The sequence below is a fragment of the Bufo bufo genome, chromosome 6 (genome assembly GCF_905171765.1).
Source record: "Bufo bufo chromosome 6, aBufBuf1.1, whole genome shotgun sequence".
In the NCBI taxonomy this organism is placed as follows: domain Eukaryota; kingdom Metazoa; phylum Chordata; class Amphibia; order Anura; family Bufonidae; genus Bufo; species Bufo bufo.
In genome coordinates, this window is record NC_053394.1 from 384707038 (window position 1) to 384731353 (window position 24316).

General features: G+C 41.8%; 1 long non-coding RNA gene and 1 pseudogene across 1 annotated transcript in view; one reads left to right on the forward strand and one right to left on the reverse strand.

The window, feature by feature from the left end:
* LOC121003521 overlaps positions 1-19462 on the forward strand; it is a 342146-nt pseudogene extending 322684 nt beyond the window's left edge.
* The window catches only part of LOC121003614, a 248272-nt gene that overhangs the window by 112868 nt on the left and 111088 nt on the right, over positions 1-24316 (reverse strand). The window lies entirely within an intron of this gene.

The window sequence follows — 24316 nt, forward strand, 5'->3', positions numbered from 1 at the left end:
TCAGCGGCCAGCTTTATTGACTTTGAATTTGCTAGTCAATTGGGTATTCCAATGTTTTCTTTACCTACACCTATCCATGTCATGGCTATTGATGCTACTCCCCTGATGGGTGGTACGGCGAGGTCATGTACCTCTGAAATTTCTCTGACCGTGGGTGTGTGCCAATCCGAGAGATGTTCTCTTTTAGTCCTGGAGAACCTACCGGTTGAGGTGGTACTAGGTTTGCCTTGGCACAATTGATTGGTCCAAAGGAGAGTTGGTGAAATGGGGACCTAAGTGTGACTCATGCTTGTCCGTGGTCCAGGCTGGGGTTTCAGTAAGGTTTAATACATTACCCTCAGTTATTAAAGAATTCTCTGATGTATTCTCATCCCCTACTCCAGAGGTTCTACCCCCCCATAGACCTTATGATTGCTCCATAGAGCTAATAGAGGGTGCCAAATTTCCTAAAGGGCGAATTTATAATCTTTCAGGGCCCGAACGCAAGGCTATGGAAGATTATATTAAGGAGCCTTGCTAAAGGGCATATTAGACCTTCAGTCTCTCCTATGGGAGCAGGGTTTTTCTTTGTTAAAAAGAAGGATGGTGGTCTTAGGCCTTGTATTGTTTACCGGAGATTGAATAAGATCACTGTCCAAAATAGATACTCTCTCCCATTGAGTCCGGATTTATTTAACCAGGTTCTGGGGGCAACCTGGTTTTCCAAGATTGACCTGAAAGGGGCATACAATCTTATCCGAATCAAGGAGGGAGACGAATGGAAGACAGCGTTCAATACTCCGATAGGACACTTTGAATATCAGGTGATGCCTTTTGGACTCAGCAATGCCCCAGCTGTGTTCCAAAACTTAATGAACGATATTCTCAGGGAGTTCTTAGGTAAATTTATTATTGTCTATCTTGACGACATTTTGATATTCTCTCCAGATTTCGAATCTCATGTGTCTCATGTCAAACAAGTATTAGAGGTGTTGAGGGAGAACCAGCTATCCGCTAAGCAAGAGAAATGTGTCTTTGGTGTACAGGAGATACTGTTTCTAGGGCATGTTTTGACTCCTCACACCTTTAAGATGGATCCTGGTAAGGTTTTAGCAATTAAGGAATGGGTAAGGCCTTCATCCTTAAAGGCTTTACAATGGTTTTTGTGTTTCGCTAATTACTATCGTAAATTTATCAGGAATTTTTCTGTAATTGCTAAGCCATTGACCGACCTTACGAAGAAAGGGGCGGATTTGGAGAATTGGTCTACCAAGGCCATCTCTTCATTTGAAACCTTAAAAAAGGCATTTAGTAGCGCTCTCATTCTGATCCAGCCTGATCAGGAGAAACCTTTTATTGTGGAGGTGGATGCGTTCGAGGATGGCGCAGGAGCAGTCCTTTCACAAGGTCCTGCTAGCCTCACTAACCTAAGACCATGTGCCTTCTTCTCCAGGAAATTCTCTCCCACGGAGAGAAACTACGACATAGGGAATAGGGAGCTGCTGGCTATTAAATGGGCATTTGAGGAGTGGAGGCATTTTTTGGAGGGGGCAAGGCATCGAGTAACTGTTGTCACATAAAAACCTAATGTTTCTCGAGTCAGCTAAGAGGTTGAATCCCCGACAAGCCCGATGGGCTCTGTTTTTTACCCGTTTTGATTTCTTCATTACGTTCAGGCCGGGAAGTAAAAATGTGAAAGCAGACGCATTATCTCAGAGCTTCCATGCTTTTCAACCCACTGAGACGCCGCCTGAATCCATCCTACCAACAAACATCTTCTTAGCAGCTCTAACCCAGGATATCTCGGCTCGCATTAAGGCTGAACAATATCTGGCATCGGCATCCACCCCAACAGATAAGTTGTTTGTTCCCGTACAATTTTGTCTCCAGCTGTTGGGGGAGTGTCACGATTCTGCCTTTTGTGGACATCCGGGTGTTGAGGGTACTAAGGATCTGGTTTCTAGATCTTATTGGTGGCCCACTCTGACCAGGGATGTTAAGTCCTACGTGTCAGCCTGTGAGGTTTGTGCCAGGTCTAAGACACCTAGGACTCGCCCTGCTGGTAACCTACGACCCCTACCCATTCCCAGTAGACCCTGGTCCCATATCTCAATGGACTTTATAACTGACCTACCGCTGGCGGAGGGTAAGACTGTGGTTTGGGTAGTGGTCGATAGGTTTAGCAAGATGGTTCATTTCATTCCCCTGTCTAAACTTCCGAATGCTAAAACCCTGGCGTCTATTTTTGTGAGAGAGATTGTTCGTTTACATGGCATCCCGGAAAATATTGTTTCTGACAGGGGTGTGCAGTTTGTGTCCAAATTCTGGAGGGCCTTCTGTCAAAGATGTAAAATTTCATTGTCTTTTTCTTCCGCCTACCATCCTGAGAGTAATGGGCAGACTGAACGCCTTAATCAGTCTGTGGAACAATTCTTGAGGTCGTATGTTGCTGATGACCAGCAATTATGGGTCAAATTCCTTCCGTTGGCTGAATTTGCGTTGAATAACCGTGTCAATTCTTCCGCTGGGGTCTCCCCTTTCTTTTGTAACCATGGTTTTCATCCCCGTTTTCATTCTGGGTCGTCCGTCTCCTCCTCTAACCCTGAAGCGGATAAACTCTCCTCCGAACTGTGCACAGTTTGGGCCCGGGTTCAATCGAACCTAGAAAAGGCTCAATGTTCTCAAAAACTCAAGGCCGATAGGAGACGTTCAAGGGGGGTAAACTTTCAGGTTGGGGATAAAGTATGGTTGTCCTCCAAGAATCTATCTCTCAAGGTAACTTCTAAAAAATTTGCTCCTCGTTTTATTGGACCATATAAGATCACGGAAGTGATTAACCCGGTATCTTTTAGGTTGGAGCTGCCCGAGTCATTCCACATTCATAATGTGTTCCATAAATCTCTGCTTAAAATTTTTTTTGAACCGGTAGTACCATCAAAAGCCTCGCCTCCGCCGGTTCTTGTTAATGATGCTGTCGAGTATGTGGGTTCTAAAATAGTGGATGTCAGGAAGGTGCGTAATTCCTTGCAGTACCTGATTCACTGGAAGGGGTATGGACCTGAAGAGAGATCTTGGGTACCTGCCAGGGAGGTTCATGCTCCTAGACTTGTTAGTAAATTTCATTTAGAACACCCTGAAAAGCCATCGCCTGAAGTCTTGGGTCCGGTGGCCCCTCGTAAAAGGGGGGGTACTGTCACGGGGTTCCGAAGGTGCACTCGGTCCCCCATTGCCCGCAGACCTGTTGCTTAGCTTTGGGAATGAGGATCTGTGTTTGACCTCATTCCCAGGGCAGCTTTACTAGCTGGGTGGTTCCCTGCTCCTAGTCTGCCTTGAGCGCCGAGCTGATCACTCGGTGCTCGACTGGTTGGTCTGTCGGTCATGTGACGCTGGCCACGTCACATGACCCTCACTCCCCACTATAAATACAGGCAGCCTGCTGGCTACAGGTTGCCTGTTAATTTCTAGGTTCCTGGCTATTTGTTGGACTGCTGAATACTTACCTGATCCTGTTCCCTGACCATCCTTTTGCCTGCTCCTCCTGTACTGCGCATCCGTCCTGGTATTGTGACCTCGGCTCCCACCTGACTACTCTCTTAGGACTCCTCTTGTACTTCTCTGCTCTCCTGGTATTTGACCCCGGCTTCTCCTTATCATTCTTTGTACTGCGTAGCTCTCTTGGTTCTGACCCAGTCCGTTCATGTTCCGTATTTTGTCTTGTCTGTCTTCCCTGCACATATCCTAAGTTAGGGACTGTCGTCCAGTTGTCCCCTGTCATCAGGACTCGCAAGTAGGCAGGGCCAGGGGTGAGGGTGGAGCGCAGTGGTCACTATCCTTCCCCCTGTGTGTGTGTGGACGTGACCGTTACACCATCAGAATGCCAAGAAAGGGCAAAACTCTGATGAAACCAGAGCATGAGGCACGGATCCAATATGGCGCAGACGAGGAGGAGAGCGCGCCTGTTACAGCGTGCCATGAGATAGCAGCGCGCCTGGAGAATTACGCACATAAGCCTCAAAAGAGCTTGAAGGAGAGGTGGGGAGATTCGGAGAGAGATCGGTCTACGTCAGAAGGGAAGGAGAGTTCATCAGAAGATGAGCAGACAGTGCAGGGGTCCCAGCTATCCCATAAGCAGCAATATAGTGCAGAATCAAAAGCACAAGGTCAAGTGGAGGAGACAGCAGATCCCACTTTGAAAGATGTAATGGCTGCTATAGCAAGCTGCAATAACACCCTTAAAAGTTGGAATATACAATTTGGTTGGCTTAAAGAGGACTTTTCTATCATACGTCATGATCTGCACAAAGTGGCAGAACGCACTACTGAGGTAGAGCGAAGGGTGTCAGAAATGGAAGATGGAGTCAAACCGCTCCAAAAATCAGCCAAAGTAATCGCCAAAGATATCGCTACATTATATGCTAAAACAGATGACCTTGAAAACCGGTCACGCCGGAATAATATCAGGCTTGTTGGGGTGCCATAAACTGCAGAGGGCGTGAATGCTACCGAATTTATTGAAAAATGGATAGCTGAAAAGTTCAAAGACAAAGGCCTATCGTCTTTATGTGTGGTGGAGAGATCACATTGCGTCCCTACAAGACCGTTGCCTTCTTGACGCCCACCTCGCCCAATCCTAGCAAAAATGTTGCACTATAAAGATAGAGACACTATACTACAGCGATCGAGGGACCACTCGGAGCTCATGATAAACGGCGTACAGGTCTCCATATTCCAGGATTATTCATCTGAAGTACAGAAGAAAAGAGCCCGCTTTGTGGAAATAAAAAGACGACTCCGTAGATTACAAATACAATACTCCATGATGTTTCCAGCCAAGCTGAGGGTAGTCGCCGTAGGAACTGCGCTGTTTTTTGAAGATCCGGATGCTGCACTACAGTGGCTAGACAAGAATGAACGGCAGCTCAGAAATGAGATCTTGGGCAACTGAAATATTCACTCAGTGAGTAAACTCAGTATAATTCCATTGTTGAGATTAAAGTTCCTACTGTGGACTTAAAAGGGAATTCCCAGTCACGTTGATGGGACGTCCCATTGCAGGAGCGTGAGTAGTACCGTTATATTCGTACCGGTGCGAGTTTTTAACGCACTTAGGTACGGGACTGAAGTTTGCAGTAGAGATTGTTGGGCTAGGTTTTTATGGTTAGCCCTATGTTATGAAAGTAATATTGGAAAATCTGAATACATTTTGTTTTCACTGAGAGGGAGGGGGCGGGAGGGTACATTTCAGTATCGGCATGCTTATATGGAAGAAATGGCAGTTTTGGGATGGGAAAATGTGGACAACTGGTAAACACTTACGTAAATTGAAAGAATGTAATGGCGTCTATGACTAAAGTGATTAGTTGGAATGTGCGGGGAATGGCAGAGGCTAACAGAAGACATGGCATATTTAGATATTTATTGAGATACCAGCCAGCCATCTGCTTCCTACAGGAAACGCATATGACCAAATCAAACGTGCAATTGCTCCAAAAATCTTGGGTTGGCTATTCTGTGCATTCTGTCTTCTCCGCATATTCCAGGGGAGTGAGTATACTTGTTAATAAGAATATACGCTTCAAATGTATACAGGAATTTGTGGATGTAGAGGGGAGGTTCATATGTGTCCACTGTGCGATTAATGGAATAAAGATGGTGCTGGTAACAATCTATATTCCCCCGCCATACACCTCAGTGCTGCTGAAAATGGTGCTGGAGTTTATGGCGGAATATCCTGACATTCCAGGCTTGATAGTTGGGGATTTTAATAATGTAATTTACGAAGAACTAGACAAGTGCAGAGTGTCAACTGGAATGGAAGCTACCTTTGGTAGGCAGATATATGGAGGGAAATGCACCTAGGGGAAAATAAATATTCTTGCTGCTCGTCCACGTACAGTCAGGTCCATAAATATTGGGACATCGACACAATTCTAACATTTTTGGCTCTACAGTCTTGGCCAAAAGTTTTGAGAATGACACAAATATTAGTTTTCACAAAGTTTGCTGCTAAACTGCTTTTAGATATTTGTTTCAGTTGTTTCTGTGATGTAGTGAAATATAATTACACGCACTTACACGCATACGTTTCAAAGGCTTTTATCGACAATTACATGACATTTATGCAAAGAGTCAGTATTTGCAGTGTTGGCCCTTCTTTTTCAGGACCTCTGCAATTCGACTGGGCATGCTCTCAATCAACTTCTGGGCCAATTCCTGACTGATAGCAACCCATTCTTTCATAATCACTTCTTAGAGTTTGTCAGAATTAGTGGGTTTTTCTTTGTCCACCCGCCTCTTGAGGATTGACCACAAGTTCTCAATGGGATTAAAATCTGGGGAGTTTCCAGGCCATGGACCCAAAATGTCAACGTTTTGGTCCCCGAGCCACTTTGTTATCACTTTTGCCTTATGGCACTTTGCTCCATCGTGCTGGAAAATGCATTGTTCTTCACCAAACTGTTGTTGGATTGTTGGAAGAAGTTGCTGTTGGAGGGTGTTTTGGTACCATTCTTTATTCATGGCTGTGTTTTTGGGCAAAATTGTGAGTGAGCCCACTACCTTGGATGAGAAGCAACCCCACACATGAATGGTCTCAGGATGCTTTACTGTTGGCATGACACAGGACTGATGGTAGCGCTCACCTTTTCTTCTCCGGACAAGCCTTTTTCCAGATGCCCCAAACAATCGGAAAGAGGCTTCATCGGAGAATATGACTTTGCCCCAGTCCTTAGCAGTCCATTCACCAAACTTTCTGCAGAAGATCAATCTGTCCCTGATTTTTTTTTTGGAGAGAAGTGGCTTCTTTGCTGGCCTTCTTGACACCAGGCCATCTTCCAAAAGTCTTCGCCTCACTGTGCGTGCAGATGCGCTCACACCTGCCTGCTGCCATTCCTGAGCAAGCTCTGCACTGGTGGCACTCCGATCCCGCAGCTGAATCCTCTTTAGGAGACGAGCCTGGCGCTTGCTGGACTTTCTTGGATGCCCTGAAGTCTTCTTAACAAGAATTTAACCTCTTTCCTTGAAGTTCTTGATGATCCTATAAATTGTTGATTGAGGTGCAATCTTAGTAGCCACAATATCCTTGCCTGTGAAGGCATTTTTATGCAACCCAATGATGGCTGCACGCGTTTCTTTGCAGGTCACCATGGTTAACAATGGAAGAACAATGTTTTCAAGCATCACCCTCCTTTTACCATGTCAAGTCTGCCATTTTAACCCAATCAGCCTGACATAATGATCTCCAGCCTTGTGCTCATCAACATTCTCACCTGAGTTAACAAGACTATTACTGATCAGCAGGTCCTTTAATGACAGCAATGAAATGCAGTGGAAAGATTTTTTTGGCATTAAGTTAATTTTCATGGCAAAGAAGGACTATGCAATTCCTCTGATCACTCTTCATAACATTCTGGAGTATATGCAAATTGCTATTATAAAAACGTAAGCAGCAACTTTTCCAATTTCCAATATTTATGTAATTCTCAAAACTTTTGGCCACGACTGTATACACATACAATGTATTAGATTGGCTAAGTACTCTTTCCTCCATCTATTCCAAAACTGTTCTGATAGATATTGAACTCTTCGCCATCTCCTCCTGGCATATAAATCCTCTTTGGTGAACTTGCCAGGAGGTGGCTGTATGTAATCAGACTTAAGGTGAAGTAGATGGTTGGGAGTTAAAGGGTGCAAACGTGTTAGATCGTTAATGTTATCAACTGTAAGTGGACGACTGTTAACTTCATAGAATAGGGTCCTAAGTGAAGCATCATCTATTCTTCCAGCGTTCTTTTTCAACACTGAACTTGACACATTTCTCACAGTTCTGATTTGTCTTTCCCAAACGTTGAATTCGAGCTACTACGTTTATGACTGTATTCCATTTTGAACATCTGGCTAGTCTTTCAAGTATGTCATCTTGACAATTGACAGCAGTGCTCAATGTTTGTACAACTTTTACTTCTGGATCACCCATAGACAATTCTGTGTAACCTTTACTGGGCATGATTTCCTTTTCCCAAAGTAACTCTGGACCTGTGAACCAATTCGAATTTTTCAATTCAGTTACATTCAGGCCTCTTGAAGCATGATCTGCTGGGTTATGCTTTGTGTTAATGTGATGCCAATGTTCTGGATTTGTTATTTCCTGAATTTTCTCAACTCTGTTGGTGACAAAGATATGGAATCTTCGAGCTCTGTTGTTTATGTATCCTAGGACAACTTGTGAGTCTGTCCAAAAATATTCTTCATCTATTTTCAATTCCAATTCTTCTCTCAAAAACTTGCTTACTGATGTTGAAACAGCTGCTGTAAGTTCAAGTCTTGGTATTGTCTGAATACTGGTAGGTGCAACTCTGGCCTTCCCCACAACCAGGGAACAGTGTATCCTTTCTTCTTCTATCACTCTGATGTAGGAGCACTGATCATAACCATAACTACTGGCATCTGAAAGGTGATGAAGTTCTATTTTCTTGTACTTTCCGAAATCATGAGGTACAAAACATCTGGTTATTCGAACTTCTCTCAAGTTTTGCAAGTCTCTTATCCAACTCTCCCACCTGGGCCTCAAATTTTCAGGTATGGGCTCATCCCATCCCAACTTCTGTCTGCATAATTATTGCAGTATTTCTTTTGCTCTGAGGATTTCTGGGGCCAAGAATCCCAATGGATCAAATATAGAAGCCACTGCGGAAAGAATGGTTCGTATAGTTGCAACTTTCTCTTCAATAGATACTTCAAAGAAGAACTTGTCATTCTCTACATTCCATCCCAATCCAAGTACAGTCGTGGCCAAAAGTTTTGAGAATTAGATAAATATTGGAAATTGGAAAAGTTGCTGCTTAAGTTTTTTTAATAGCAATTTGCATATACTTCAGAATGTTATGAAGAGTGATCAGATGAATTGCATAGTCCTTCTTTGCCATGAAAATTAACTTAATCCCAAAAAAACCTTTCCACTGCATTTCATTGCTGTCATTAAAGGACCTGCTGAGATCATTTCAGTAATCGTCTTGTTAACTCAGGTGAGAATGTTGACGAGCACAAGGCTGGAGATTATTATGTCAGACTGATTGGGTTAAAATGGCAGACTTGACATGTTAAAAGGAGGGTGATGCTTGAAATCATTGTTCCATTGTTAACCATGGTGACCTGCAAAGAAACGCATGCAGCCATCATTGCGTTGCATAAAAATGCCTTCACAGGCAAGGATATTGTGGCTACTAAGATTGCACCTCAATCAACAATTTATAGGATCATCAAGAACTTCAAGGAAAGAGGTTCAATTCTTGTTAAGAAGACTTCAGGGCGTCCAAGAAAGTCCAGCAAGCGCCAGGATCGTCTCCTAAAGAGGATTCAGCTGCGGGATCGGAGTGCCACCAGTGCAGAGCTTGCTCAGGAATGGCAGCAGGCAGGTGTGAGCGCATCTGCACGCACAGTGAGGCGAAGACTTTTGGAAGATGGCCTGGTGTCAAGAAGGCCAGCAAAGAAGCCACTTCTCTCCAAAAAAAACATCAGGGACAGATTGATCTTCTGCAGAAAGTATGGTGAATGGAATGCTGAGGACTTGGGGCAAAGTCATATTCTCCGATGAAGCCTCTTTCCGATTGTTTGGGGCATCTGAAAAAAGGCTTGTCCGGAGAAGAAAAGGTGAGTGCTACCATCAGTCCTGTGTCATGCCAACAGTAAAGCATCCTGAGACCATTCATGTGTGGGGTTGCTTCTCATCCAAGGTAGTGGGCTCACTCACAATTTTGCCCAAAAACACAGCCATGAATAAAGAATGGTACCAAAACACCCTCCAACAGCAACTTCTTCCAACAATCCAACAACAGTTTGGTGAAGAACAATGCATTTTGCAGCACGATGGAGCACCGTGCCATAAGGCAAAAGTGATAACTAAGTGGCTCAGGGACCAAAACGTTGACATTTTGGGTCCATGGCCTGGAAACTCCCCAGATCTTAATCCCATTGAGAATTTGTGCTCAATCCTCAAGAGGCGGGTGGACAAACAAAAACCCACTAATTCTGACAAACTCCAAGAAGTGATTATGAAAGAATGGGCTGGTATCAGTCAGCAATTGGCCCAGAAGTTGATTGAGAGCATGCCCAGTCGAATTGCAGAGGTCCTGAAAAAGAAGGGCCAACACTGCAAATACTGACTCTTTGCATAAAGGTCATGTAATTGTCGATAAAAGCCTTTGAAACATATGAAGTGCGTGTAATTATATTTCACTACATCACAGAAACAACTGAAACAAAGATCTAAAAGCAGTTTAGCAGCAAACTTTGTGAAAACTAATATTTGTGTCATTCTCAAAACTTTTGGCCACGACTGTACAGGGTGGGCCATTTATATGGATACACCTTAATAAAATGGGAATGGTTGGTGATATTAACTTCCTGTTTGTGGCACATTAGTATATGTGAGGGGGGGGGACTTTTCAAGGTGGGTGGTGACCATGGCAGCCATTTTGAAGTCGGCCATTTTGAATCCAACTTTTTGTTTTTTCAATAGGAAGAGGGTCATGTGACACATCAACCTTATTGGGAATTTCACAAGAAAAAAAATGGTGTGCTTGGTTTTAACGTAACTTTATTCTTTCATGAGTAATTTACAAGTTTCTGACCACTTATAAAATGTGTTCAATGTGCTGCCCATTGTGTTGGATTGTCAATGCAACCCTCTTCTCCCACTCTTCACACACTGATAGCAACACCGCAGGAGAAATGCTAGCACAGGCTTCCAGTATCCGTAGTTTCAGGTGCTGCACATCTCGTATCTTCATAGCATAGACAATTGCCTTCAGATGACCCCAAAGATAAAAGTCTAAGGGGGTCAGATCGGGAGACCTTTGGGGCCATTCAACTGGCCCACGACGACCAATCCACTTTCCAGGAAACTGTTGATCTAGGAATGCTTGGACCTGACACCCATAATGTGGTGGTGGGTGCACCATCTTGCTGGAAAAACTCAGGGAACGTGCCAGCTTCAGTGCATAAAGAGGGAAACACATCATCATGTAGCAATTTCCCATATCCAGTGACCCCCTTAGACTTTTATCTTTGGGGTCATCTGAAGGCAATTGTCTATGCTGTGAGATGTGCAGCACCTGAAACTACGGATACTGGAAGCCTGTGCTAGCATTTCTCCTGCGGTGTTGCTATCAGTGTGTGAAGAGTGGGAGAAGAGGGTCACCACCCATCTTGAAAAGTTTCCCCCCTCACATATACTAATGTGCCACAAACAGGAAGTTAATATTACCAACCATTCCCATTTTATTAAGGTGTATCCATATAAATGGCCCACCCTGTACATTCTGAACTAGAAGATAATTATAATTGAGACCTACATTCTTCATTGTTGCTGCACGTTCAGAGTCACTGATGGACTCCAGTACCTCTCTGTTGTTTGAGATGAATTTGTGAAGGCTCCGGTTTCCTCTTGCGCATAACTCTTGGCTTTCTTTCACTAGTTTGATTGCAAATTCTGTAGACTCTAAATTTATGAGACCATCATCTACATAAAAGTTTTTCTTCAGAAAATTTGCTGCTGATGGGCAATCCTTTTCATTCTGATTAGCCAGGTACTTCATACCATAATTGGCGCAACCTGGAGATGATGCTGCTCCAAACAAGTGTACATTTATTCTGTATTCTGATGGCTCTGTATCTCCATCCTCCCACCATAGAAACCTCAGCAAGTCTCTATCTTCATTCTTCACATGAAACTGGTGGAACATCTTTTCAATGTCGCACATGACTTTCTGAATCTACAGAGTACTCCAAGCAGAGTGTTTGTAAGATCTGGTCCTTTTAGTAGATTCACGAAAAAGGAGATGAAGAAGGGTTGGTGGAGCGCCAAGTATTGAAGAAAAAAATTATACCACTAATAGAGTCTTGGAGTGCTTCCCCAGATATAAATAAAACCAAATGGTGTAAAGCCAAATAGGAAATAAAAAATATATAATTGTATTCTTACATAAAAACCCTGATCATCAAGGTAAGTATATTTACTGTATTATTTTGCAGATTATAATATAACACAGTCGAGTTTTTACTCACTTCACCAGGGGGGGTGGCGCAAGATAAAGCTCAAGACACTTGACGCCAGAATAACCCCCCCCCCCCCCTTGCCGAGGTTGCCTGTAGAATGTACGATTCCCTTGTCGTCCTGTTGATTAATTGATGTCTCAAAGGACTCCAGTACTTTGCTGAGCAACCAAATACTACTCTAATCTTATCTGGTTTCTTTGAGTGGTAGACACCTTGATGTGGGATGTACCACACTTCTCCTTCTTTAGGCTGATTATTAACTTTCTCTGCATGTCCTTCTTCGAGGATAAAGTCTTCTAGCTGTCAGTCCTTTGACCCTTTGACTGTTCACTAATGTGTCTCTCCCTGTCATTGTGGTGAGTTTGAGCTTTACTGGTTCTGTAGCCATTTGTAATTTTTTGCAGATTTCTTGATCAATGAAGGTGACGTCACTCTGGGCATCCAGTAGCGCATAGGCGTATACCTTCTTGTTCCTCCTTTTAGGATTTGAAATGCACACTGGTACAACCATTGATGTGCCATTGCTTTCTCCTTCCCTCACTCAATGTGCCATTGCTTTCTCCTTCCCTCCCTGCAAAAAAATACCGATACTTTATTTCTTTCCTCAGTATCTTTAGGTATTGGGGATTGATCTTTCTTTGGACGTTCATCATGTAGTGGTGTAGGATGGCGTCATTTGCAAACGCTGCATGGCCTTTTTCTTACACTCCTTAGTAACATGGCCTTTTCTTAGGCATCCGAAACACAGTAGGTTATCCAGCACACATTTTCTTTTCTTCTGGGGACTTCTCCTTCAATTGTTGGCACTTATGTATGGAGTGGTTCTCTCCACAGAACATACACTTGAAGGTAGTCTGAAGATTTGTCAGTTCTGTCTCTCTACTGATCCCAGTAGTGACTTTGAACTTGCTCTCGTAGGTATCTGGACCTTTAGCTGCTGTGTTGGTTGCAAAGCTAGTTGCTCTTGCACGTCTTATCTCTCTTGCAGGCCTTTCTTCTAATGATTTTAAGAAGTATAATGATCTTACTGGATTATATGCTATTCGTGCTTCCTTATTGACAAACTCAGAGAACTCTTTAAAACTTGGGAAGTTCTTGCCTAGATCTAACTGTTTAGTCACATAGTGATTCCATCTAGAAGCCAATTCTTCAGGTAGCTTAGTTAACATCCTGTGGTTTTCTAGATAGTCCTTCAGTACTTCCAGTCCTTAAACGTTTGGGATGGCATTGCTGCATGCTTGCAGGAAGTCACCATACTCTTGGAATCTGAAGTGTTCTTTAGGACCTATTTTAGGCCAGTTATTCAATTTCTCTCTAAAAGCTCTTTGTACTAAGAAATGATGACCATATCTTGCATTTCATTTTTCTCAAGCTTGCTTGTAGGCTTCTTCGTCTTTTCTATAGAAGTTACCTTCAAGAACTTTCTTTGCTTCCCCACCAACATATCTCTGAATAACTTGTCAATTGGACTAAAGTAATGATGCTCAATGGTCATTTCAAAACTTGCCTTCCACTCTATGAACTTCAGAACGTCTCCTGAAAATACAGTGGGTTCCGGTATGGGAAGTCTAGCGAGGGCTGTTCTCTGTTGTCCTGTTGGAATAGAATCATCCGGTTCTATTTTCTCACTTAGTTCTGAATTAGGTGAATCCTTTTCTTTATCTTTTCTGGTAGAGATAGAGGGTAAATTTACACACCTTTTTCCTAACACTGGACTAGGCCTCTCTTTGTTTTTCTGAGCAGGGATGGAAGAATAATAACTTATTCTCTCACTAAATGCTGGAGATTCCCTTCCATTTTCATGGGCGTAAGTAGGAAAGTAGGAGTCTGCTTCTTCACTTAGAACAGATTTGAACCTATGACTACTCTGATTCATATCCTCTTCGTGTACTCTGGGTCTGGCTTCTATGATCTTAACTTCTTTTTGCCTTTCCAGACTTTTCATCTGTTGGCCCTGTGCATCTATTTCAGCTTCCATCTGATGGCATTGTGCATCCATTTCAGCTTCCATCTGATGGCGTTGTGCATCCATTTCAGCTTCTATCTGATGGCGCTGTGCATCCTTTTCAGCTTCCTTTTCAGCGATCAGTTGGCGCTGCACCTCGATGGCAGCTTCCATTTCAATTTCTGCTCTCTTGACAGCAAGTTGTTCAGCTAATTCCTTTCTTTTGGCTGAAGTAATTGAGGACTCTGATATGTGGGTGGCACTTCTGCTAGCGTAGGAAGTCCCACTTGAGATTGTGGTTCCCCCTAAGGACCTAGCATAGTCTCTCACAAAAAGCTTGTTCATTCTACTTCTTGCTTTAACTTCATCATAGTTTGCTGCAGATGATAGTTCTCTCATGAGCTTTACTAAATCTTTAGTGATCGCAGTACATGTGTCTATGTTCCTTACAATATCTTGGGAAGGTGTCGTATACGACCGCAGGTTGACATATGCTGCCATAAGCTCTGATTCAGATTCTTCTACCGTCTCTACCATAATCACTCAAGTTCCCTTTCATACTTTTTTGCTTTAGCTTTCTACGAATGTCTTTAATGTATGATTCCACCTATCAATCATCCGGGCGTAACTTTTTCTCCTTTAATGCTGCCTCTTGCTCCAAATTTTCTAGCATCTTTGAGGTCGGTTTTCTGGCACGTGATGAACGTCTTAGTTCATCTTCTTTGGCTATATTTGTTTGAGGCAAGACTAATGCTGCATCAGACTCTTCTACCTCAGACAGGTTCCCTTGCTCTTCAACTTCTACTCTATCTATCTTTGTATCCTCTTTCAGTGGCATGGTAATATAGGCTCAGATATTTTACTTTAAATGCAATACTAACAATCAATACGAATATTAAGAGTCCTTTCACTTTAAATGCAATACTGACAAATGCAGAAAAAAATGACTGTCACTTTAAAAACAACAGAGATAAATGCAGGCAATAAATGACTTTCACTTTAAATGCAATAGAGTCCGTGTAATACAAACTGTCCTTTGTTTTACTTTAATGTCTTTATCTGAACACTAAAATGTCTCTTTATGCCAAAGCCTATATGCAATAAGTAATAAAAGGAAAGCTCTGACCTTATTCTGAAGAGCAGGATACTGCAATCTGAAGTTTGTTGGAACAAATGTCTTACAGGATACTTGTCTTTTCTTGATGTGATGCGATGCTCTGTGCTGACTTGCGATGCTCTGTGCTGACTTGCGATGCTCTGTGCTGACTTGCGATGTTCTGTGCAGACTTGCGATGCTCTGTGATGACTTGTGATGCGCTGGCTTGGATACGCTGCTGCAGATTTTGGGTCTAGTGGCAGGAAACTAGTTGACTGCAGTATGTGGTCTCTCCATGGATAGCGTTGCAGGCACTCTAGCTCTGGACTTTGGCCTCTTACCATGCATCTCTTTCTCTCTAGGGATCGCAGGAGAGTTGGCGCTCTTTCTCTGAATATCTTGCCTTTGCCATTCTGCCACTTTAAGAGTTGGCTGTAGTTTGACTAATGCGCACATTCTATGGCGTTAAGGAGCGCTATCGCTTCGCCCTCTGAGGGCAATAGTTCCACTGTGACAGGCGTAGCACTATGAAGTGCCTTTTGTGCTGTGGCATTAAAAGAATTTTGATATCTCTGACTTTTAGTCTAACCAGACTGTCTATTACTCTGTAATTCCTCTTGCGCCGTTCTATGGAAACAGTAGGTTTAAAGAGCACAGCAAATGCTTCAAATAACTTCTTTATTAACTTCAACTTTTCTTCATATATAACACTGCTGTTATTTAAGCACTTTATGATCTCTCTGAGAGATATATCTGAGATTTACTCGATAGTTCTACTGATTTGTATGGATTGCTATTTGATTGCCAGGGGCATAGCTATAGGGGAAGCAGCTGCTTTGGGGCCCTGACCCAGAAGGGGCCATCCAGGATGAGGAGGACTAAAAGATTTGGTCAGGGCCCCCTCAACAGTATTACACAATGAAATGATATACAGTGACAGTATAGACAGTGTATAAAACTGATGGAACAGCTGCCGGCCCTGGTCTGAGAGAGTGATCTTTACTAGACACAGTAATGGGGATGGCATGAAAGGAAGGGGTTGCAAAAAAATTACTGGGGGAGGGGGGCCCCATTCAACAATTTGCTGTGGGGCCCAGTCATTTCTAGCTACGCCCCTGTTGATTGCTATTTGTAGTTTGCAATTGTAGCTTGCAATTTGTATTTGTAGTTTGTATTTGCAATATGTATGGAATCTGGTTTGTATGCTTGTAATTTGGTGGAACTGTAAGTAAGCACACATACGGTATAACTGGTTCAGTATACAGTTCTAATCACTATATTAACAGTAGGAGCATTATATAACTGTTTTGAATATCTATTTTGGCCTGTCTGCTTCCATGAAACACAGCTCTCAGTGGAGTGAATGTCTCTTCAGCTCCTGTATCTAGTGAATAATGATTCTAGCAGCCCAGATTCTTCACCAGTATTCAAGAAATATATGGCATTCCTCACCAGGCGCTTTTATCAATATCTGCAATTGCGTCATGCATATAATACGATGATTAAGAATGGTAGCGTAATGGCACAAAGAGACGCAGCATTGCATCTGATTGTTTTGGGAGGTGAAAGAAGGTGGATGATATCTCTAACATATCGATTTGATACTAGATAAATACCTAGAATCTCACCCACTGACTTAAATGCATAAATAGGAGACAGATGTGGTTGAACTCACGAAAGAGCAATGGGCTGATATATTAGAGGCGGTGCCTGTGTCATCTTTGAGTGAAAGTGGAAAGCTTTCGCAATTATTTATTATCCATAGAGTGTACAAGACGCCAGTGTTTTTACACCAAATTGGTCACAGATTAGATGCCAAGTGTCCTCGGTGTGATATGGAACCTGCAGGCTTGATAGACATGCTATGGAAATGTGCGGTCCTGACTGTATACTGGAGAGAGGTGACTGCTATCATACAAAAAGCATTTTTTTTTAGGGCGAGTGAATAGTGATTGTGAAAAATAGGACATGCCATGCCAGATGGACCCCATGTAAATCATTGGGACTATTTTTAATGGCCATTTAGACGGGAGTGCATCCATGTAATGGCCGTTTATTATGGGTACATTAGTGGAAAATGGCCTTATCCGCTTGCACACACAAGGCAAGTCTCTCTTGGTGCTGAAGGACCTGTGCTACCAACGTGATGACATCACCATGCTCTCCCAGCATTTTTGTTTAGGAGCGCATGGTGACATCAACCCACTGAGAGTGCTGGTCTTTTAGCACCAAATGAAGAGCGAATTTTCTCTACACGTGCAAGTGGATGATTAATTATTACTGATGGGTGGCTACTCTTGGGAACATGATTACTAACTGGGGCCACTATGGGGGACATTATGTATACTGCAGGGATAGGTAATTAAATTTTTAAAAAAAGCTAATAAAAATCATCTAAATCATTCTCAAATAATAGCCGTTAAAAATGAATGCAAAACGTCCAGACGACTAAGAATGGGATGCAAAAAATGGTTGAAAAATGGCCTTGAAAAACTGTGTGTCCGTTTTTTATGACCTTTTTTTTCAGAGCTCATACAAAAAATTCTCACCACTGAACACTAGATATTTCCTACCTGCCTGTGAACCTTGTAACCCTTACAGTTCTGGAATATATTGGATAGCACCGTCATGATGCTGCCAGTGTTATCCAATACATTCCAGAACTGTAAGGGTTACATAGCATCATAAATCAATACAATGCTATCCAACCCCGTTAGTGCACTAAGGGGGCATTTAGCACTAGGAAATGTTTTATTTTATAAATGACTGATTGGGTGGGGGTTGCATGGAAGTTGATCAAAGTGGAGGCAAACTGGCCTAGTTATGGTCCTTGGTCTACTAATAGATTGTGGTCTGTTTGGCCACCACAGTTTGTCAATTCATACTTGAATTTTATGCCATGTCTTCTTTATGTGGATTTTTTTATATGGAAAAGTTATAAAATTTCAATGCAATTTTATGGTATATTATTCATCAATAATAAAATGTGTTTGATTTTTGGCAGATGACTGTACCAGGAACTTAGAGAAACATCTGATATCTTTAGATTTTGAAGTAGAGGATTGTGGTATCACACGAGTTACATTTGAAGAGCATGCCAATATCCAAGATATACCCTCATCCAATCACAGCAACAATGCATCATTTGATCCTTTTAAACAAGTCCAATCTTCTGATTCATCACAGACTGAAACACAGAATAAAAGTCACAGAAAAGGTGTTAAACATCAAACGGCTCACATAAGAGGGAAGCCATTTTCATGTTCAGAGTGTGGGAAATGTTTTAACCATAAATCACATTTGGTTATACATCAGAGAATTCACACAGGAGAGCAGCCATTTTCATGTTCAGACTGTGGGAAATGTTTTACCCATAAATCAGTTCTGGTTATACATCAGAGAATTCACACAGGAGAGAAGCCATTTTCATGTTCAGAATGTGGGAAATGTTTTAACCATAAATCACATTTGGTTACACATCAGAGAATTCACACAGGAGAGAAGCCATTTTTATGTTCAGAATGTGGGAAATGTTTTAAGCGTAAATCAGATCTTGTTGTACATCAGAGAATTCACACAGGGGAGAAGCCATTTTCATGTTCAGAATGTGGGAAATGTTTTCACCATAAATCACATCTTCTTGTACATCAGAGAATTCACACAGGGGAGAAGCCATTTTCATGTTTAGAATGTGGGAAATGTTTTAAACATAAATCGGCTATTGCTAAACATCAGAGAATTCACACAGGAGAGAAGCGATTTTCATGTTCAGAATGTGGGAAATGTTTTTACAATAAATCAGATCTTGTTATACATCAGAGAATTCACACAGGAGAGAAGCCATTTTCATGTTCAGCATGTGGGAAATGTTTTAACCATAAATCACATCTTGTTGTACATCAGAGAATTCACACAGGGGAGAAGCCATTTTCATGTTCAGAATGTGGGAAATGTTTTAACCGTAAATCATCTCTTGTTAAACATAAGAGAAATCACATAGGATAGAAGCCATTTTCATGTTCAGAATGTGATATTTATTTCAACCATAAATCATCTCTTAGTAACATCAAAAAACCCACATATAAGAGAAGCCATCTTCATGCTTAACCCGTTTGTGACCTCCCTTATGTGTTTTTATGGTGGTCACTAACTGGCTTCATTCCTTCAGATACTACTTTTTACAGGGAGATAAAACAGCGCCTTCCTTTTAGTTACCAGAGGTAGCTGAGGGCTGGGAGCGATGATTGGGATCACTGTGAGAGCTCCCCAAACAAACATAGTCTCGTGTATTAAATGAATATTGGTAATCAAAGGACAGATCCAGTTAAAAGTGAAACTAGGGTGTGTGTGTGTGTGTGTGTATATATATATATATATATATATATATATAAATAATATATAAAATCTCCTCTAAATACAAATGTTTGGTGAGAGAAAATTTAAAAAATATATACAGTATTCCACCCTGCCTGTGATCGGTTTGGGAACCACCATTCCTGTAAAACTGCAAATACAGGGGCCTATATGTGAAAGTCCCCAAAATAGAGCTGGATTCCCACAAGAGCTGGTGTCCAGACATGTGGAAAAAGGGGCGTCATTCACACTTGTAAATGGCCAGTTATTTGCAGTCAAGTGGAATGACCGATAGGATATCCAGTTCGGCCTGTTATCCTGCAAGTTGATCCAGAGGAAGGGAAAAAAACAACTGTGAGGTAGAAGCCAATTTTCCCCACTTTAGGAGGACAAAATGTGTTCCTAACTCCAATCAGAATGATTCCCTTGATCAACTACTCCTCTCTAGTACCTATAGCCTGTAATATTATTACACTCCAGAAATACATCCAGGCCCTTCTTGAACTCTTTTAGTGAACTCACCATCACCACCTGCTCAGGCAGAGAGTTCCATAGTCTCACTGCTCTTACCGTAAAGAACCCTCTTCTATGTTTGTGTACAAACCTTCTTTCCTCCAGACGCAGTGGATGTCCCCTGGTTACAGTCACAGTCCTGGGGATAGATAGATGATGGGATAGATCTCTGTATTGACCCCGGATATATTTATACATAGTTATTAGATCTGCTCTCAGTCGTCTTTTTTTCTAAAGTGAATAACCCTAATTTTGATAATCTTTCAGGGTACTGTAGTTGCCCCATTCCAGTTATTACTTTAGTTGCCCTCCTCTGAACCCTCATCAGCTCTGCTATGTCTGCTTTGTTCACATGAGCCGAGAACTGTACACAGTACTCCATGTGTGGTTTGACTAGTGGCTTGTAAAGTGGTAGGACTATTTTCTTATCCCGGGCATCTATGCTACTTTTGATGCAACCCATTATCTAATTGCCCTTGGCAGCTGCTGCCTGACACTGGTTCCTTTAGCTTAGTTTGCTGTTCACTAAAATTCCTAGGTCCTTTTTCCATGTCAGTGTTTTACCATTTAGTATGTACTGGTGACTTGAATTATTCCTTCCCATGTGCATAACCTTACATTTGTGAGTGTTAAACCTCATCTGCCACTTATCTGCCCAAGCCTCCAATCTATCCAGATCCCTCTGTAGCAGTATACTGTCCTCTTTTATTTTAATTACTTTACACAGTTTAGTCGCATCTGCACAAATTGATATTTTACGGTGCAAGCCTTCTTTAAGATTATTAATAAATATATTGAAGAGAATAGGGCCCAATACTGACCCCTGTGTTACCCCACTAGTGACAGTGACCCCATGAGTGTGTACCATTGATTAAATTAGTTTGACATGACTGACCCCTCATGAAGCCATGCTGATATGGCGTTATTTGCTTATTTTCATTGAGGTACTCCAATATAGCATCTCTTAGAAAACCTTCAAACAGTTTACCCACGACAGATGTTAAACTTACCTACCTATAGTATCTGGGCTCTGTTTTTGGACCCTTTTTGAATATTGGCACCACATTTGCTTTGTGCCAATCCTATGGAACACCCCCTGTCAGTATAGAGTCCTTAAATATCAGAAATAAGGGTCTGGCTATGACATTACCTATTTCTCTTAGGATACTGTGGTGTATGCCATCTGGTCCCAGCAATTTTGTCTATTTTAATCTTTTTAAGACGCCGCTGTACTTCTTCGTGGGTCAAACAGGGCCGTTTTAATGGGGAATTTATTTTTACATTCTGCATTTTATCTGACAGTTAATTTTCTTCAGTGAATACCGTGGAGAAGAAAATATTTAATAGCTTTGCTTTTTCCTCATCGCTCTCTGCAACTCCCCCCTCATTAAAGGGCCGACACCTTCAGATTTATACTTTTTGCCATTCATATAATTGAAGAAAATTTTAGGGTTAGTTTTACTCTCTGTGGCAATGAATCTCTCTGTCTCTAGTTTGGCTGCTTTTATTTGTCTTTTACATATTACATTTTCTCCCTTGTAGTTTTTTAATGCTTCCGTGCTACCCTCCTGTTTTAGTGATTTAAATGCTTCAAATCTTTTTGTCATTTATTGCTTTCTTTACACTTCAATTTTTCCACATTTTTTTTTTTCTTGTTCCTTAACCTTTTATTCCCATAAGGTATGTACCTTTCACAATTAGATTTTAGGATGCTTTTAAAAATATCCCATTTTGTGGCTGTATTATTATTGTTGAGGACTTTGTCCTAGTTAGTTAGGCCTATGGCCTCTCTTCGTTGGCTAAATTTAGCTTTTTTGAAGTTTGGTATTTTTGTTCCTCCCTGAAGAAACAATCTTTTGACTGATGATTGGAAGGTTATTACTTTATGGTCACTATTTAGGTGTCCCCCAACCTGCACATCTGTTGTTCTGTCAGGTCTATTGGTTAATACTAAGTCCAGTAAGTCCGTCCCTCTAGTCGGGCCCTGAACCAGTTGAGAAAGGTAATTGTCTTTGGTTATTGCCAATAACCTGTTTCCTTTATGAGATGTACAGGTTTCAGTTTCCCACTCTATATCTGGGTAGTTGAAGTCCCCCATAATAACTACCTCATTATTATTTGCCGCCTCATCTATCTCGTTTAGTAGTAGATTTTCTGTGGACTCTGGTATATTAGGTGACTTATAATAAACTCCTTTTATTATTTTATTATAGTTTTCTCCATGTATTTCTACACACAGTGACTCTACATGTTCATGTCCCTCACTTATATCTTCTCGGACTGTGGGCTTTAGACAGGACTTTACATACAGGCAGACCCCTCCCCCTCTCCGGTTTTGGTGATTCTTTCTAAACAGACTGTAACCCTGTACATTAACCGCCCAGTCATAGATATCATCCAGCCATGTCTCACTTATTCTCACTATGTCATAGTCATCCTTACACATCACTAATTCTAGTTCCCCAGTTTTATTAGTCAGGCTTCTGGCATAAGTATACATACAATTAAGAGGTTTATGTATATTTTTTTCCCTACACCTTTCCTTCCGAACTGTTCTACTCCCTCCTTCCATTTTAACCCCAGTTCTATTACCTTTCCCCAGGTCTCTATCTGCACTAGCTTCCCCTTTTATAACGTAATTACCCCCCCCCTCAGTTCCTAGTTTAAACACTCCTCCAACCTTCTAGCCATCTTCTCCCCCAAAACAGCCGCCCCTTCCCCATTGAGGTGCAGCCCATTCCTACGATAGAGCCTGTAGCCAACAGAGAAGTTGGCCCAGTTCTCCTGGAACCAAAACCACTCCTTCCTACACCAGTTCTTGAGCCACTTGTAAACCTCCCTAATCTCCCGCTGCCTTTCTTGTGTGGCTCGTGGAACAGGTAGGATTTTGGAAAACACTGCGTTTGAGGTCTTTGCCCTAAGCTTGTGACCTAAATCCATTAAATCCTTTTTAAGGACGCTCCACCTACCTCTAACTGAGCATGGGACAGCACAGGGGTAGTAATAGAGAGAGGGGCTACCACTGACAAGAGTAAGCCTCTATGCGTGACACATCGTAAATCTATGGGAGTAATGTATCTTTCAACCATACCTGGTGAAGCACAAAACCAGGGCCTGATATAAAAGGATAACAATCTGCCTATTCCAGCCCCGGTCTGTTCTACCCCTATAAGTATTTGTAACATTAAAAAAAAACATCAGCTCTGGTGGTAGTGGGCACATTTCATCAGTAATGTGCAAGTTCTCCCAAAAAGTGATTCAGGCTAGGATTGCCTAATTACATAGAAGCCATTACTCATCTTCCTATAGAAATATCTAATTAATCTACACACCCTGACCAAAATGTACCTGTAGCTAAATCCAACAAGTGGGGTCCCCGCCACCCCTGTATTTGTAGAAGTCAAATGGTTTACTCATCTCACATGAATTTACCAGTGGGTGAATCCTTGGTTATTTTTTATCGTATGTCCCACCAGCTCTGAATTTTTTAGTTTTATCATTGAAGATGATATGATATAAAATATATTTATTGGATATGTTACATTTTGTGACCATTCTGAGTTAAGAGTTTGTGTGTTAACCCTGCTACATCTGTACTTCTAGAAGTAATGACGATAGCTCGGAATGGGGGGGGGGGTAGTGATCCTTTACTGTTCTCATGGATGGTTTTGGACGCTGCCCCTTAATATATTCTGTCGGTGATTGCTTGTTCTGTGCACATAGTGGTTTCTATCTTGCTAGGCAGGGCCGTTATGCTGCACAAGCTTCACTTGCCACATTTGCATGCCTCAGTTATAAAGAAAATTTGCAAAATATTTTTTTTTTTGTAAATGTTCCACCAGCCAAAATATATTTTAAAACTATCAAAATATATCATAAAATACAAGTGAGAATAAAATGGAAAAATAGTCTACACCTGCCGAAACCGACAGCATAGTCGGCCTTTTCACATGAAACAAAAAATAAACGATCAATATGACCAAAACGGGGATGCAATTTTAACTATTGTCAATTTGCATATTTAAAGAATAAGCAGCTGGAGTTTGAAATGATGCTTGGACCATTAAACCGCTCCATGCTCTAAATGACTATATTGTGTATGTCATTAAAGGGGTTTTCCAGTAATGTGCTCTCGATGGCCTGTTGTCCGGATAGGCCATAAGTATCATATTGGTGGGGGGTTTGACAGCTGGCATCCCCACCAATCAGTTGGTCTACAGTAACTCTGGCACCAGAACTCCACAGATCCATCCTGTGCCTTAGACAGAGGTGGTGACCAATCTCTTCAGTTGAAGCAACTCCGACATAACCGGATTCATTCACTACACCATATTGGAAAAGTTTTTGAAATTCATATCATTTTAAGGGTTAACAAA